Source organism: Cervus canadensis, chromosome X (assembly GCF_019320065.1).
Source record: "Cervus canadensis isolate Bull #8, Minnesota chromosome X, ASM1932006v1, whole genome shotgun sequence".
NCBI lineage: Eukaryota > Metazoa > Chordata > Mammalia > Artiodactyla > Cervidae > Cervus > Cervus canadensis.
In genome coordinates this window covers 45389473-45403529 of record NC_057419.1, presented here as the reverse complement: position 1 = coordinate 45403529, position 14057 = coordinate 45389473, and the positions used below count along the sequence as shown (strand labels likewise).

The window sequence follows — 14057 nt, the reverse complement described above, 5'->3', positions numbered from 1 at the left end:
AAACATGTAACTTCTGCTTGGATTTCAGAGTACCTCCCAGGTCTACTGTTCCTTAAAAAATAACCATCCTAAAGTAATCCTTATGCCAGAGAGACACATTTTGGGGCAGCAAATGTTGCCCTCCTACAGAGTAATGCGATTTCTGTCACAATCTCAGCAAAGTCCTTGGTAGACTTAAGACAAGCATCTTTAAAGTTTATATAGAAAGACAGAGGCCATAGAATAGTTAAGCTAATCCTGACAGAAGATGGTAAAGGGGGAGGAATCACTCTATGTGAAGACTTAAGTCTTACTGTATAGTTACACTAATCAAGACAGTGTGGTATTGTCAGAGAGAGGAGCATAGAAACATAGGATCAATGAACAGAACAGAGAACCCAGAAATGTACCCACGCAAATAGGCTCAGCTCATTTTTTTTTCTTATTAATCCTCTTTTGATTTGGATTTTTCTCAGTTCCCCATCCTGTGTTTTCTTCTTTATTTTTGGCTACTCTGGATCTTTGTTGCTGCGTGCATGCTTTCTCTAGTTGCGGTGAGGCTACTCTTTTCTAGTTGCAGTGGCTTCTCTTGTTGCAGACCACAGACTCTAGGCTCACAGGTTTCAGTAATTGCAGCACTTGGCCTCAATAGTTGCAGCTCAAGGGCTCTGGAGCACAGGCTGAGTAGTTGTGGCTCATGGGCTCAGTTGCTCCATGGCATGTGGAATCTCCCTGGACCAGGGCTGGAACCCATATCCCCTGCATTGGCAGGCAGATTCCTATCCACTGTACCACCAGGGAAGTCCTCAGTGCCTTTTGCACAAAAGTGCAAAAGCATTTCAATGGAGGAAGGATTGCCTTGTCAACAAATGGTGCTGGAACAATTGAACATTTGTGTGCAAAAAAATAAAACTAGACTCAAGCCTCACACCAGAATCAAACATTAACTCAAAATGAATTTTGGCATTAAATGTCAAATACAAAATTATAAAACTTTTAGGAAAAGAAAAATTCTTGGGATTTACAAGGCTACGGAGTTCTTTGACCTGACATTGTCAGGGAGAAAGTCAAAAGAGGATATTAGGCGTAGTAGTTTGGGACTTCACAGGCAGTGGAGGCGGAGGGCAGGCAATTCACAAGAGATGGAAAAGCAAATGTTTGGTAAATAAATGTTTGCTGAGCCATGCACAGACAGTGAGACTCACTAATTTTAATAGACTTCCCTGTGTTCCTCCCTGTCGACTCACTAGTTCGTACTTTAGTTATCTATGGTGATAGCTCTCTTCCTCTAACTGCCTAAAGAGGCAGGTCAAAGGTCCTTCCTGAGTCTTTGGGGCCTTAAAAATAACCTACATTAATCTTCAGGCCAAAGGGACACAATTCAGGGCAGTGTAGTTCGCTTCCCTACAACATGGTTGCATTTCTTGGTTTTCCCTGGCTCCCACCAATAAATTTCTTTGCGGACCTTTTTTGCTTTCTCTAGTTTAAAATATGTTCTTCAGCAAAACAGAACACTGTCCATTATGCAGAACATCATCAAACCCTCCCCCTCCCCCTGGGGCTTTGAAGCTTCTCTCTGTGAAGCTGAGAAGTGGCATTGCGTGTTTCCCTGGCATGTGTTTTAGTCTTATAAACAAGCATCCTCTGGTCTGGGAGCTGGTTTCCAGACGGATGAACCCACCAGAGCACATCACTAATTTCAGGTTAAGGCTGACCAAGAACAACTTGTGCTTTTTGGTTTCCCTGGCACATGGCTGATATCACAGGGCTGACTCATTGTGATTAATCCAGTGACTGCAGGCACAGCCTTGTGGAAAGACAAAGCCAGCATCACTTGTTTCACTTCACCACTGAGTGCCGAAGCTTCCATTTCCTCATCGGGAAAAAGCTTTTTACCTCAAAGAGCTATTGTGAGGCTTGGAGAGTTGAACTAGCTGTGAAACGCTTGCGCCAGCCAAGGAAATGTGAGTCACCATTTTGAGTCTCAAATAGGATTGCATTCAGCTGTGAGTAACAGAAACCTCCAAATACTCGTGGTTTAAACAAGGTAGAAGTTTATGTCTCTCTCATGATCAAGACTCAGGGAAGTTGTAGGGGAGGAAAAATAATTTTTCTTCTACCCTCCTGAGTTCTTAGCTGAGACCACTGTAATAAAAGATGGATTAACAGAGAAAGGGGACTTCCCTGATGGTCCAGGGTTAAGACTCTGCACTTTCAGTGCAGGCGGTTCGGGTTCCATCCCTGGTCAGGGAAGTTCCACATACCATGAGATGTGGCCAAAAGGAAAAAAAAAAGCCTACAAGTTTTAATTAACGTGTATCTCCTGTATACCTGGGAGAGATCCAGGGAAACTGACTAAATCCCTGAGGTGGCCTAACCAGTTTCTATACCATCTTCAGTTAAAGATGAAAGAAGGTATGTGTGCTGGGCGTGGGGGACAGTTCTGGGGGGGGCAGTCACCAGGAAAATCATGGTAAACAAGGGTAAAGTTGTTATGTAGATTGAAGTTGGCACCTTCTTCACTGATCAGAGTTTCTTGTGATTTAGTCTTTCTTTCTGGTAAAGAGAGGGAGACACACTTACAAACGAAGATTTTCCTTATAAATGTAAGTGCCTCTTACAAAAGGGTAGCTTCTGTTTTCAGAGCTTCTCCTACGCCTCATTTCTCAAAATAATCAGCTGAAAATAATCCTTAGGGCTGTTAAAAAAAAAGACAATGGGCCCAAAATGGATTCACTTGGGCTAAACCCACGTTACCAAACCAAGACTTAACACCAAATTTAAATACAGTTTCAACCTCTCCCAGGAGTAGAATCTTAAGCCAGTCAGTTTGGAAGGTCAGCACTAATGAGGTAATCTGCCTGATGGACTCCTGCCATCTCCCAAAGGAGCATGACTTTGCCACAATCCTCTCTTTGCTAGAAACTTCCTTGTCCTGCCCTCTTCTGCCTATGGAAAAGCAAAATGAAAAGTCTTTGATTTTGTACAGCTCCTCAGAGCTCCTTTCTCTCTGCTGGATGGGATGCTACCCAGTTCATGAATCACTGAATAAAGCCAATAAGATCTTTACAATTGGGAATTCCCTGGTGATCCAGTGGTTAGGACTGATTCTGTTCTTCCATTGCTGGGGGTCTGAGTTCCATCCCTGGTTGGGGAACTACGATCCTGCAAGCTGCACAACATGGCCAAAAAAAAAAAAAAACAAAAAAAACCCCAAACAACAAAAAAAGAGACCTTTATAATTTACTTAGTTGAACTTCTTTTTTTTTTTTTTGCTTTGGCAAAGAGGTGTTTTTTGGAGTGATGCTACCCTCCAAAATCTAAAGCTCTTAAGGACCCAGATTCTGCCTATGTTATTGGTCGTCTGTGTGTGGTTTCTCTTCTCACAGTCACCTCTTTATCCAAAAGGGCTGCAGAGCATCATCCAACTCTGTCTCCTCTACATAATACTTCACTCCTGTCACTTCTGTTACCACATGAGTGGTATGTTTCTGACATTAAACAATTCTGTGACACCAGCTAAGTGTCCTACAATTTAACTCAATTCTGACACCATCTACCTGGAGATAGAATCAGGCCCTTCTCTGATGTCGAAAGCTCAGCTCTGTACATGGGTGCCGGGTCAAATCTCGGAGATAGAGTTTTGGGTGAAGTAGAGAAGAGTAGCTTTATTGCACACTTTATCCATACTTTGGGGTATGGATGGGGAGGCATTTTTTGTTCACCAACCAGGAAGCTCTCCAAACACTGTCCTTTTGGGTTTTTGTGGAGTCATAATTGATTAAATCCTTGACCGTTGGTGATTATTTCAGTTTCCAGCTGCTCCCAGGAGGCGGGGTTGGAGGTGGGGTGGGGCTGAAATTTCTAACCCTCTGCTCACAGAGTTGGTTCCCCTGGCAACCAGTTCCCATCCTGAGGCTAATCCAGGAGCTTGCCCCAAACACCTAATTAACATACCCACTGGTGCTTCAGAGGAACTTGTTAAGAGTAACAGAAGTCACCTTCATGGATTTTATCACTTAGGAAATTACAAGGGTTGTAGGAGCTCTATGCTAGAAACAAGACCAAATACATATTTCTTACTATAAATCACAGTATCGTGCCAACATATCCTCAGTCAAGCCAGAAGGAGGGAGAAAGAGGGTGAGGAAAACCACATCTTCTATCAAGAACACTCTCTGACAGTTGCACAAACCCCTCTGCTCCCATCCGGTTGGCCAAACCCAAGTCACATGACTAAACCAAAATGCAGAGGAGGCTGGGAAATGTCATTTTTCTCCCACTCAGTTATATAGCCGGCTAAACAATGAGGATTCTATTACTGCAGATAAAGGGAGACTGCCACAACTTGGTTGGTACCCTAGGAAAGTGGAGGACTGTTATGTAACTTCCCCCAGTCACCTGGGGAAAGGTTGTGCCATCTGTCAGCAGACTTTGATTAAAGCAATCAAAATATTCACAAGTGTACTTTCACGTCCAAACTTCTCTAGGGTCACATCTGGACTAAAAGTCAGAGCCCCAGCCCTACACTCCCATCCCCACCCCTGAGAGAACTCACCCGACTTCCCAATTTTGTAAACTATTGTATGGTCAGGCCATTCATGATGGTTGCCATCTTGAATGACTGTACATCCCCAGCCAGACCAGTGCCTGCTTCATCTACACCTAATCACACGACTGACCTTCCTACATATTTGCTCCAGGCTCCAGTGAGTGGCTTGTTCTAACCTTTAGATCAGAACATCACCATAGAGCTTATCGGAAGGTTGGTGAGGGGTGTGCCCCTCTGCTGGTTTCCTTGTTAACCACTGACCAGTCCACCTGACATCAATTTCCCCTATAATTGGCAACCTCCTCCCGTCCCCAGACTGAAGACTGCCTCCACGACCTGCTGGCGAGATGTTGCTCCAGGGTTTTGCTTTAGATATATAAGCTTTCCCGTCCATTAAACTATTGCTGGAGAGCAAATGTCTCGTCCTGGGACCCCAAAGTGAACGGCCTTCACTCTGCGCAGGAAAGAATTCAAGAGCAAGCCAAAGAAAAGCCAAGGTGAGTTTATTTAGAGGGATATGCATTCCACAGGCAGAGTGCAGACTGTCTCAGAAAGTAAGAGTGGCTGTGGGGTATGGGGTCATTGGTTTCTTTGGACTGAATCATTTTATACGCTACCCAGTGGGAGGAATGTTCTTGCTGTTTCAGGGAACAGTGGGGTCTTGCCAGGAATTGGGCCACTGTCCACTTTTTGGCCTTTTATGGTTGTCTTGGAACTGTCATCGTGTGAGGGGGAGTGATTTTGACTGTTACAATGAAGGTGTGTGTGTGCTCAGTCAAGTCCGACTCTTTGCGGCCACATGAACTGTAGCCTGCCAGGCTCCTGTATCCAGGGAATTTTCCAGGCAAGAATACTGGAGCGGGTTGCCATTTCCTCCTTTGGGGTTGTTCCCAACCCAGGAACTGAGCCCGTGTCTCTTATGTCTCCTGCATTGCGGACGGATTCTTTACCACTAGAGCCACCTGGGAAGCGCCGTTACAAGGAAAGTATAATGAGCTAAAGGTCAACGACCGGGCTCTTCTCAAAGCCATCTTGGTTTGTCCATCCTTGTCCATCAGGAACCAACAGCTGGTTCCTGTCAGTTGTTCTTGCATTCCAGCTGTGCCCTCTCTTCATTTATTTAGTGGTTGCACCCTGCCCGCTTCCCTCCAGTCTCATTTCCCCCTCAGAGATTTTTCTCCCATAGTCTTCTGGGAAGCAGAAGGGTCATGGTTCTTCTGTAACTGCTTCAGAGCTGGGTAATGGTGTCAACCCTGCTGATCAGGGAGTAGAAATCTCTGGATGCTGGTCTAGGGGTCCCTGGGGAAGGATAGCTTCTTGTTTTAAGTCGAAGAGCAGTATGGGCTGGAATCCTTGCATAGCCATCATTTTGATGTGGAACTGTTGTAACCTGGAAAACATGAACTTTACCAAGTGTTTCAAGAGGCAGAGTCTGAAGAGGAGGATGACTATGGCTAGGCCTGGGAGGGGCAGGAACCCAGTAAGGCTATGGAGGATGCTCTTAACGAGAATCACATGGCATTAGGGTCTGACCCCTGGTTGTAGAGTGTAACCATGATGCTTGTTCATAAATCTTCTTGATGTCCATCTTGATCTGGCCTGCACTGTTAACACAAGTAGAGCAGGTTTCGTCTATGACTGCACAAACACCACCCTGCTCAGCCAGCAAGTGATCTAGGGCCTTTCTATTGTCCATAACCACACTGGCCAGTGAATTTAAAGAAGTTGAAAGTCTGTTTAGGGCATTTCCAGTGGTCAGGGCCGGACTCTCTATAAAGTGTTCGTTACATTTTCTAAGGTTACCTCATGGTTGGCAAAGCCTCCCCATGGAGCTGCCAATCCCCCTGCCAGTCCTATTCTTGCCAGTATTAATCCAATGGCCCTCCTGGGATGGTACTGAGTGGTACTATGTAGTGTTACTAAGAATGGGACCCAATGTCCTAATGTACCAGCAGGCTCCCTTGTGCCACACACTGTCGACATAAGGATAAGCAATTACACAGGGGCCAGTTTTTCTCCCAGCTCCCGGCTGCCCTTGTCTTTGGGCCCTCGTTCTGGTGAGTGCCACATATGCAGACATATCCTGAAGATGCAATAAGAGATCTGGGAGCAGGCTAATTTAACAAGGAAGCCGCCGTCTGAATCCAAGGAAGGGACGAGTTTTGAACACAACTCGGGGGTAAGGGCCCATTAATATATTCAAAATAGTTAGTTCTGGAGTATTCCATGCCCTTGGCTTAGATGAGATGGTGAAGAGGGTTTTACCTACAGCTTCTGTGGAGTCCAATTTTCAGCCCAATTTTTAGTCCATGGTACGTGGGCTTCATTCTCAGCACACAGTGGAGGTATTTGTGGGAAGGCAGTTTGGGTCAAGGTTCCAAAACGCTGTGATGATGTTACCATCCGGTGGCCAGGGATTGCTCCAAAGAGGCTCACCACAGCCAAGAGAACCATTAGAGGTGTAGTAGCATTGGAAGCATGACTGGTTTTCTGGATAACAAAAACAGCCATCATTAATGGAAAAGTTATGTCACCTTTTAAAGAGAGTTAGGCAGAAGGCAATGGCAACCCACTCCAGTACTCTTGCCTGGAAAATCCCATGGGAGGGGCCTGGTAGGCTGCAGTCCATGGGGTCACTAAGAGTAGGACACGACTGAGCAGCTTCACTTTCATGCATTGGAGAAGGAAATGGCAACCCACTCCAGTGTTCTTGCCTGGAGAATCCCAGGGACAGGGGAGCCTGGTGGGCTGCCATCTATGGGGTTGCACAGAGTTGGACACGACTGAAGCAACTTAGCAAACTTAGGCAAAGTATTGAGCCTGAAGGGAGTAGTGACCAGCATGCTCAAATCTTGGGCATGGAGGGGAGTCGGCACTGAATTTTTGTGTGTGTGTGTTTTTTAAATCTTATCCTGTGCTGGGTCTTTGTTGCTGTGTGGGCTTTTCTCTAGTTGCAGTGTGCTGGCTTCTCATTGTGGTGACTTGTCTTGTGGTGGAGCACCGGCTCTAGGGCGTGAAAACTTCAGTATTTGGGGCATGTGGGCTTCAGGAGTTGAGACTCCCAGGCTCTAGAGCACAGGCTCAATAGTTGAGGCCCACGGGTTTAGTTGCCCCGCAGCCTGTGGGATATACCTGGATCAGGGAGCGAACCCATGTGTCCTGCTTTGACACGTGGATTCTTTACCACTGAGCTACCAGGGAAGCCCCACCATGTTTGAATTGATAATACTCTGTTGTGTGGACCTATTTGTACCTGTAACAATTGTTGTAAGCCAGGATATTTATGGTAGACACAACATTTAACTAGTTTTTCTCCTAGGGAGACTACTTTGCTGCTGCTGCTGCTAAGTCACTTCAGTTGTGTCCGACTCTGTGTGACCCCATAGACGGCAGCCCACCAGGCTCCCCCGTCCCTGGGATTCTCCAGGCAAGAACACTGGAGTGGGCTGCCATTTCCTTCTCCAGTGCATGAAAGTGAAGTCGCTCAGTCGTGTTCGACTCTTAGCAACCCCATGGACTGCGGCCTACCAGGCTCCTCCGTCCATGGGATTTTCCAGGCAAGAATACTGGAGTGGGTTGCCATTGCCTTCTCCGGGGCGACTACTTTAGATGTTGACAAAAGCATTATTTTCCCATTTTGCCTGAGCCACGACATTGTCAGAAGTCCTACTAGGAGTATCATAGCTTTTGACATCATATTACTATGTTTTTATCTCAGACCCAATAAGGATAAAGAAGATATTTACCAGGGCGAGGGGTTTCTGGAAAGCTGCAGAGTAAGAGCATGATAGAAACACACAGATTACTAGGCCAACCCACCACAGCCACATGAAGTCACTTACCTGTTCTCTTGAACAGGTTTCCGAGGTCTTCCACTGGCTCGCGAGAGTAGGTCCCCTCTGGTTCCTGTTAGGACTTAAAAGATACAGGTTTTATTCTAGACAGATGTACCCAACTAGTAACTGTCTGTAGCTTGTCAGCAGTTGGGGCACTTAGAAACATTTGATATGGTCCCTTTGGTTGTAGCTGGTACTTGGGTGACTCTTCACTTAAGTTTTTAGTAGGACAAAGTCCCCTGACTGGACTGAGACCTTGACCTTCTCTCTTGTGGGGGTGGGCAGCACGTTGTTTCTGTATTCTTGGATGGTCTTTTGAACCTGGTTCAAGTTAACAACTGGGGAAACCAGTTTATGGATTTCCTCATGGAATAAGAGATCTGAAGTTAAAAAGGGGTTTCCCATAGGTCATTTCAAATGGGCTACGTTTTAAAATTCCCTTTAGGGTCATTCTGGTCCACAGAAAGGCTACAGGCATGAGGGAGACCCAGGTTTCTGAAGCCTCTTAGCACAGTTTAGCGAGTGTTGTTTTTAGATTTGCTTTTTCTACCTTGCCTGATGACTGGGGCCTCCAGGAAGAGTAGAAGCCGTGGTTAATACCCGGAGCTGTAGAAACCTTGTGGGTCACCTTGGTGGTGAAGGAAGGTCCTTTATTACTCTGTAGGCTTTTGGGCAACTTGACTCTCTGAATTACCTATTATAGTAGAAATTTGGTGACACCTTGTAGTTTTGATTTTGATTTCTCTGATAACTAGCAATGTTGAGCATCCTGGCATGTGTCTTTTGGCCATCTGTATATCTTCTTTGGAGAAGTGTCTATTTAGATATTCTGCCCATTTTTTTTGATTGGGTTGTTTGTTTGCCTGATATTGAGCTTTATGAGCTGTTTGTATGGTTTGGAGATTAATCCCTGGTCGGTTGCGTTGTTTGCAAATACTTTCTCCCATTCTGTAGGTTGTCTTTTTATTTATGGTTTCCTTTGCTGTGCAAAAGCTCTTAAGTTTAATTAGGTCCCTTTTGTTTATTTTTGTTTTTATTTCCACTACTCTAGGAGATGAATTCAAAAAGATATTGCTGTGATTTATGTCAAAGAGTGTTCTGCCTATGTTTTCCTCTAGGGATTTTACAGTATCCGGTCTTAACATTTAGGTATTTAACACATTTTTATTTTTCTGTGTGGTGTTCTAATGATCTATTTTCATTTTTTACATGTAGCTTTTATATTTACCAGTTTCCCCAGCACCACTTATTGAAGAGACTTTTCTCCATTGTCTTTCTTCCACTGTATATTCTTGCCTCTTTTGTCATAGATTAATTGACCCTACATAGATGCTTGGATATATTTCTAGGCTTTCTGTCCTGTTCCGTTGATCCATGTCTGTTTTTCTACCAGTATCATACTACTTTGATTACTGTAGATTTGTAGTATAGTGTGAAGTCAGGGAGCCTGAATCCTCCAGCTCCATTTTTTTCCTCAGGATTGCTTTGGCTATTTAAAGTTTTTTGTGTTTCCATACAGATTTAAAATGTTTTTGATCTAGTTCTGTGAAAAATGCCATTGGTAATTTTTTAGGGATTGTATTGAATCTGTAGACTGCCTTGGGTGGTATAGTCATTTTGATAATATTGATTCTTCAATCCAAGAACATGGTATATCTTTCCATCTGTTTGTGTCATTTTTTTTTGCTTTTTCTGTATGCTATTTATTTTATGTATTTATTGAACTTTTTATTTTGTATTGGGGTATAGCCAGTTAACAATATTGTGATAGTTTCAGGTGAACAGCAAAGGGACTCAGCCATACACATACATGTATCCATTCTCCCCTAAACTCTCCTCCCATCCAGGCTGCCACATTACATTGAGAAGAGTTCCCTGTGCTATACTGTAGGTCCTTGTTGGTTATCCATTTTAAATATAGCAGTGTGTACCTGAGTTTGTGTCATCTTTGATTTCTTTCATCAGCATATTATAGTTTTTGAAGTATAGGTTTTTGTCTCCGTAGGTAGGTTTTTTTCCTATGTATTTTATTCTTTTTATGAGATGGTAAGTGGGATTGTTTCCTTAATTTCTCTTTCTGATATTTTGTTGTTAGTGCAATAGATTTCTGTGTATTAATTTTGTATCCTGCACCTTTACTGAATTCATTGATGAGCTCTAGTATTTTTCTGGTAGCATCTTTAGGATTTTCCATGCATAGTATCACGTCTTCTGCAAACAGTAACAGATTTACTTCTTCTTCCCCAATTTGGATTCCTTTTCTTTTTCTTCTTTGACTGCAATGTCCAGGACTTCCAAAACTATGTTGAATAAAAGTGGTGAGAGTGGACATCCTTGTCTTTTTCCTGATCTTTTCTTTTTAATATATATATTTTATTGAAATATAGTTGACTTACAATGTTTCAGGTGCACAGTAAGGTGATTCAGTTAAACAAATACACATATATTATTTTTGAAATTATTTTCCATTGTAGGTTATTACAAGATAATGACTATAGTTCCCTGTGCTATATAGTAAACCTTTGTTGCTTATTGCATATCTATTTTTAAATTAGATATCTAGTATTCTATTCATACTGAATCAAACAAGTGGAATCAAAATGTCATAATTTTTTAGTTAGGCAAAAATTCATAGGTTTTCTAAAATATATTTATTATATATATTTATATGTATACAAAAGCTTTTCTACTACACTTGATAAAGGCTTGAGAAAGAACATTAAAAAAAAGAGATGGAGAAACTGGAGAACATAAACTAAATGAAATGGGAGCACTGAATATGAAATAGAAAAAGTGAAACAAACTAGATAAAAGTAAAAAATCATCATATAGTCCAGTTGTTTTTAAACATGACTGCTCATTAGAAACATATCTAGAGCTCTGGAGAAAACAAAAAATCAATACCTGAGCATTTGCATTTTTTGAAAAATTTCAAGATAATTCTGATATGCATCTGGATTTTAAATGATTGCAGGTTTTTCTATTAAATGGTAGTTTTAGTGATATAGAATTCTATTATTTTTCTGTTGACCAGTCAGGATACAATGGTATTAAGTGAGTAAATTACATAATCACGAGAGTAAAAGATGTTTATCAGTTTTCACAATCAATAGCCAGACAAAAAATCAAAGATAATTACAATTGCAAGTCATAATAGGAACAGGATTAACTTAACAATATAAAATAATTACATACAATTTGGGGGGTTGGTGGTCAGGCAGAGTGATGTGGTAAGTGGAAGTTCATACATGCACATGTTTTAATCCACCCAGTCTTCTGTGTCTTTGGTTGGTGCATTTAATCCATTTACATTTAAGATAATTATTGATGTGTGTGATCCTATTACCATTTTCTTAATTGTTTTGGGTTTGCTTTCTGTAGGTATTTTCCTTCTCTTGTGTTTCCTGCCTAGAGAAGTTCCTTTAGCATTTGTTGTAAAGCTGGTTTGGTGGTGCTGAATTCTCTTAACTTTTGCTTGTCTGGAAAGCTTTTGATTTCTTCATCAAATCTGAAGGAGAGTCTTGCTGGGTAGAGTATTCTTGGTTGTAGGTTCTTCCCGTTCATCACTTTAAATATATCATACCATTCCCTTCTGGCTTGTAGAGTTTCTGTTGAGAAATCAGCTGATAGCTTGATGGGAGTTCCCTTGTATGTTATTTGTTGTTTTTCCCTTGTTGCTTTTAATATTTTATCTCTGTCTTTTTGTTTGATTGTTTAGTTTGATTACTATGTGTCTTGGTGTGTTCCTCCTTGGGTTTATCCTGCCTGGGGCTCTCTGTGCTTCTTGGACTTGGTTGACTATTTCCTTTACTATTTTTGGGAAGTTTTCAGTTATTTTCTTTTCAATTTTCTCAGGTCCTTTCTGTCTCTCTTCTCCTTCTGGGACTCCTATAATGTGAATGTTGGTGCATTTAATGTTGACCAAGAGGTCTCTTAGGTTGTCTTCATTTCTTTTCATTCTTTTTTCTCTGTTCTGTTCTGTGGCAGTGATTTCCACCATTCTGTCCTCCAGGTCTTTTATCCATTCTTCTGCCTCAGTTATTCTGCTATTGATTCCTTCTAGTATATTATTCATCTGTTTATTTGTTCTTTAGTTCTTGTAGGTCTTTGGTAAACATTTCTTGCATCTCCTCAGTGTTTGCCTCTGTTCTTTTCCTGAGATCCTGGATCATCTTCACTATCATTATTCTGAATTCTTTTTCTGGAATGTTGCCTATCTCTACTTCATATAGCTGTTTTTCTGGGGTTTTATTTTGTCCCTTCATCTGGGACATACCTTTCTGCTTTTTCAGCATGATTAACTTTCTGTAATATGGTTTTTGTTTTAGCTGCTGTGGGACTGTGCTTCTTTTTACTTCTTCTGTCTGCCCTCTGATGGATGAGGATAAGAGGCTTGTGTAAGCTTCTTGATGGGAGGGATTGATGGGTAAAATAGGGCCTTGCTCAGTAAAGCTGTAATCCAATTATCTGCTGATGGGTGGTGTCGCACTACCCCCCAGTAGTTGTTTGGCCTAAGGCAACTCAGCCCTGGGGCTGACAGGCTCTATGGTAGGGTTAATGGTGAACTTCAAGAGGGTTTATACCAAGGGGGACCTTCCAGTGCCCCTGTCTTTTGGTCCTTTATTGGATCGGAACCTGGTGGTCCGGAGTCGATGATGAGAGAGTGAAAGAAGGAAAGAGGCTAATATCCCCTGGGTTATGCAGCTGGCTTTTGCGCTCTAGGGAATCAGCCAGAAATAGATATATATAGAGAGAGAAAGAGAGAAAGAAAGAAAGACATGGGGACCCAAGCTCTGACCCATGGGGTCAGAAAGAAAGAAAGACATGGGGACCCAAGCAAAGGTGTTTTAATCAGCATGGTGTGGCCATGTATACTGTCTTACAAGATAGTTATTCTCAGCAAAGATAAAGATTAGAAGGCGAGGGTGGGATGTTCTGAGAGAATAGCATCGAAACAAGTATACTGTCAAGGGTGAAACAGATCACCAGCCCAGGCTGGATGCATGAGACAAGTGCTCAGGGCTGGTGCACTGGGAAGACCCAGAGGGATGGGATGGGGAGGGACGCAGGAGGGGGGATTGGGATGGAGAACACATGTAAATCCATGGCTGATTCATGTCTGAAAGGTCACGCTGATTGCAGGCAGAAAGGCGCCAGCCAGAAAATGCTGACAGAAAAACCGCCCCCCCGCCGAAAGGTCTCAGATAAGCCCGCTGCCAGGCAGACTGACAGGGACAGATATCCACCAATCAACAGCCCATTGCCAGGCAGACTGATGGACGCGAAGGCGCCAAGACTCCGGCCAATCAAAAAAGCGACGCGGGACCTAGAGGGCCAATCAGCACCTTGGTCCCGCCACTTCCGTATCCGCCGGGGTATATAGGTGTTGCCACGCCTCCTCACAGATTGCAGACTCCCGTTTTTCCTCGCTCGCGCGTGGGAGCTCTGCCCAGGAGCGATTGTCCAATAAAAGCCTTTTGATACTCTGGCGCCCCTTTGTCTTGTCGCGCCGTGTCTTGTCGCGGCGTTTTTACATCTGGCGCCCAACGTGGGGCTCGAGGTGAGGGCCCTGGCTCACACCGTGCGGGCCCCCTCGAGCTCCACCGCTGCGGCCATAAGCGCCCCAGCCACGGACCAACCTCCCGGACGGCAGACGACGGGGTAAGTCCCTCAGGCTTTGGATCCCACCA

The 14057-nt window shown here is 43.4% G+C and overlaps 1 long non-coding RNA gene across 1 annotated transcript; it reads left to right on the top strand.

The window, feature by feature from the left end:
- The first annotated feature begins 1815 nt into the window (after nt 1-1815).
- LOC122435899 lies at nt 1816-13719 on the top strand. The gene is made up of 3 exons (XR_006267728.1): nt 1816-1943; nt 4847-5028; nt 13494-13719. It is a non-coding gene; the product is annotated as an uncharacterized LOC122435899 (long non-coding RNA).
- Nucleotides 13720-14057: the final 338 nt, after the last annotated feature.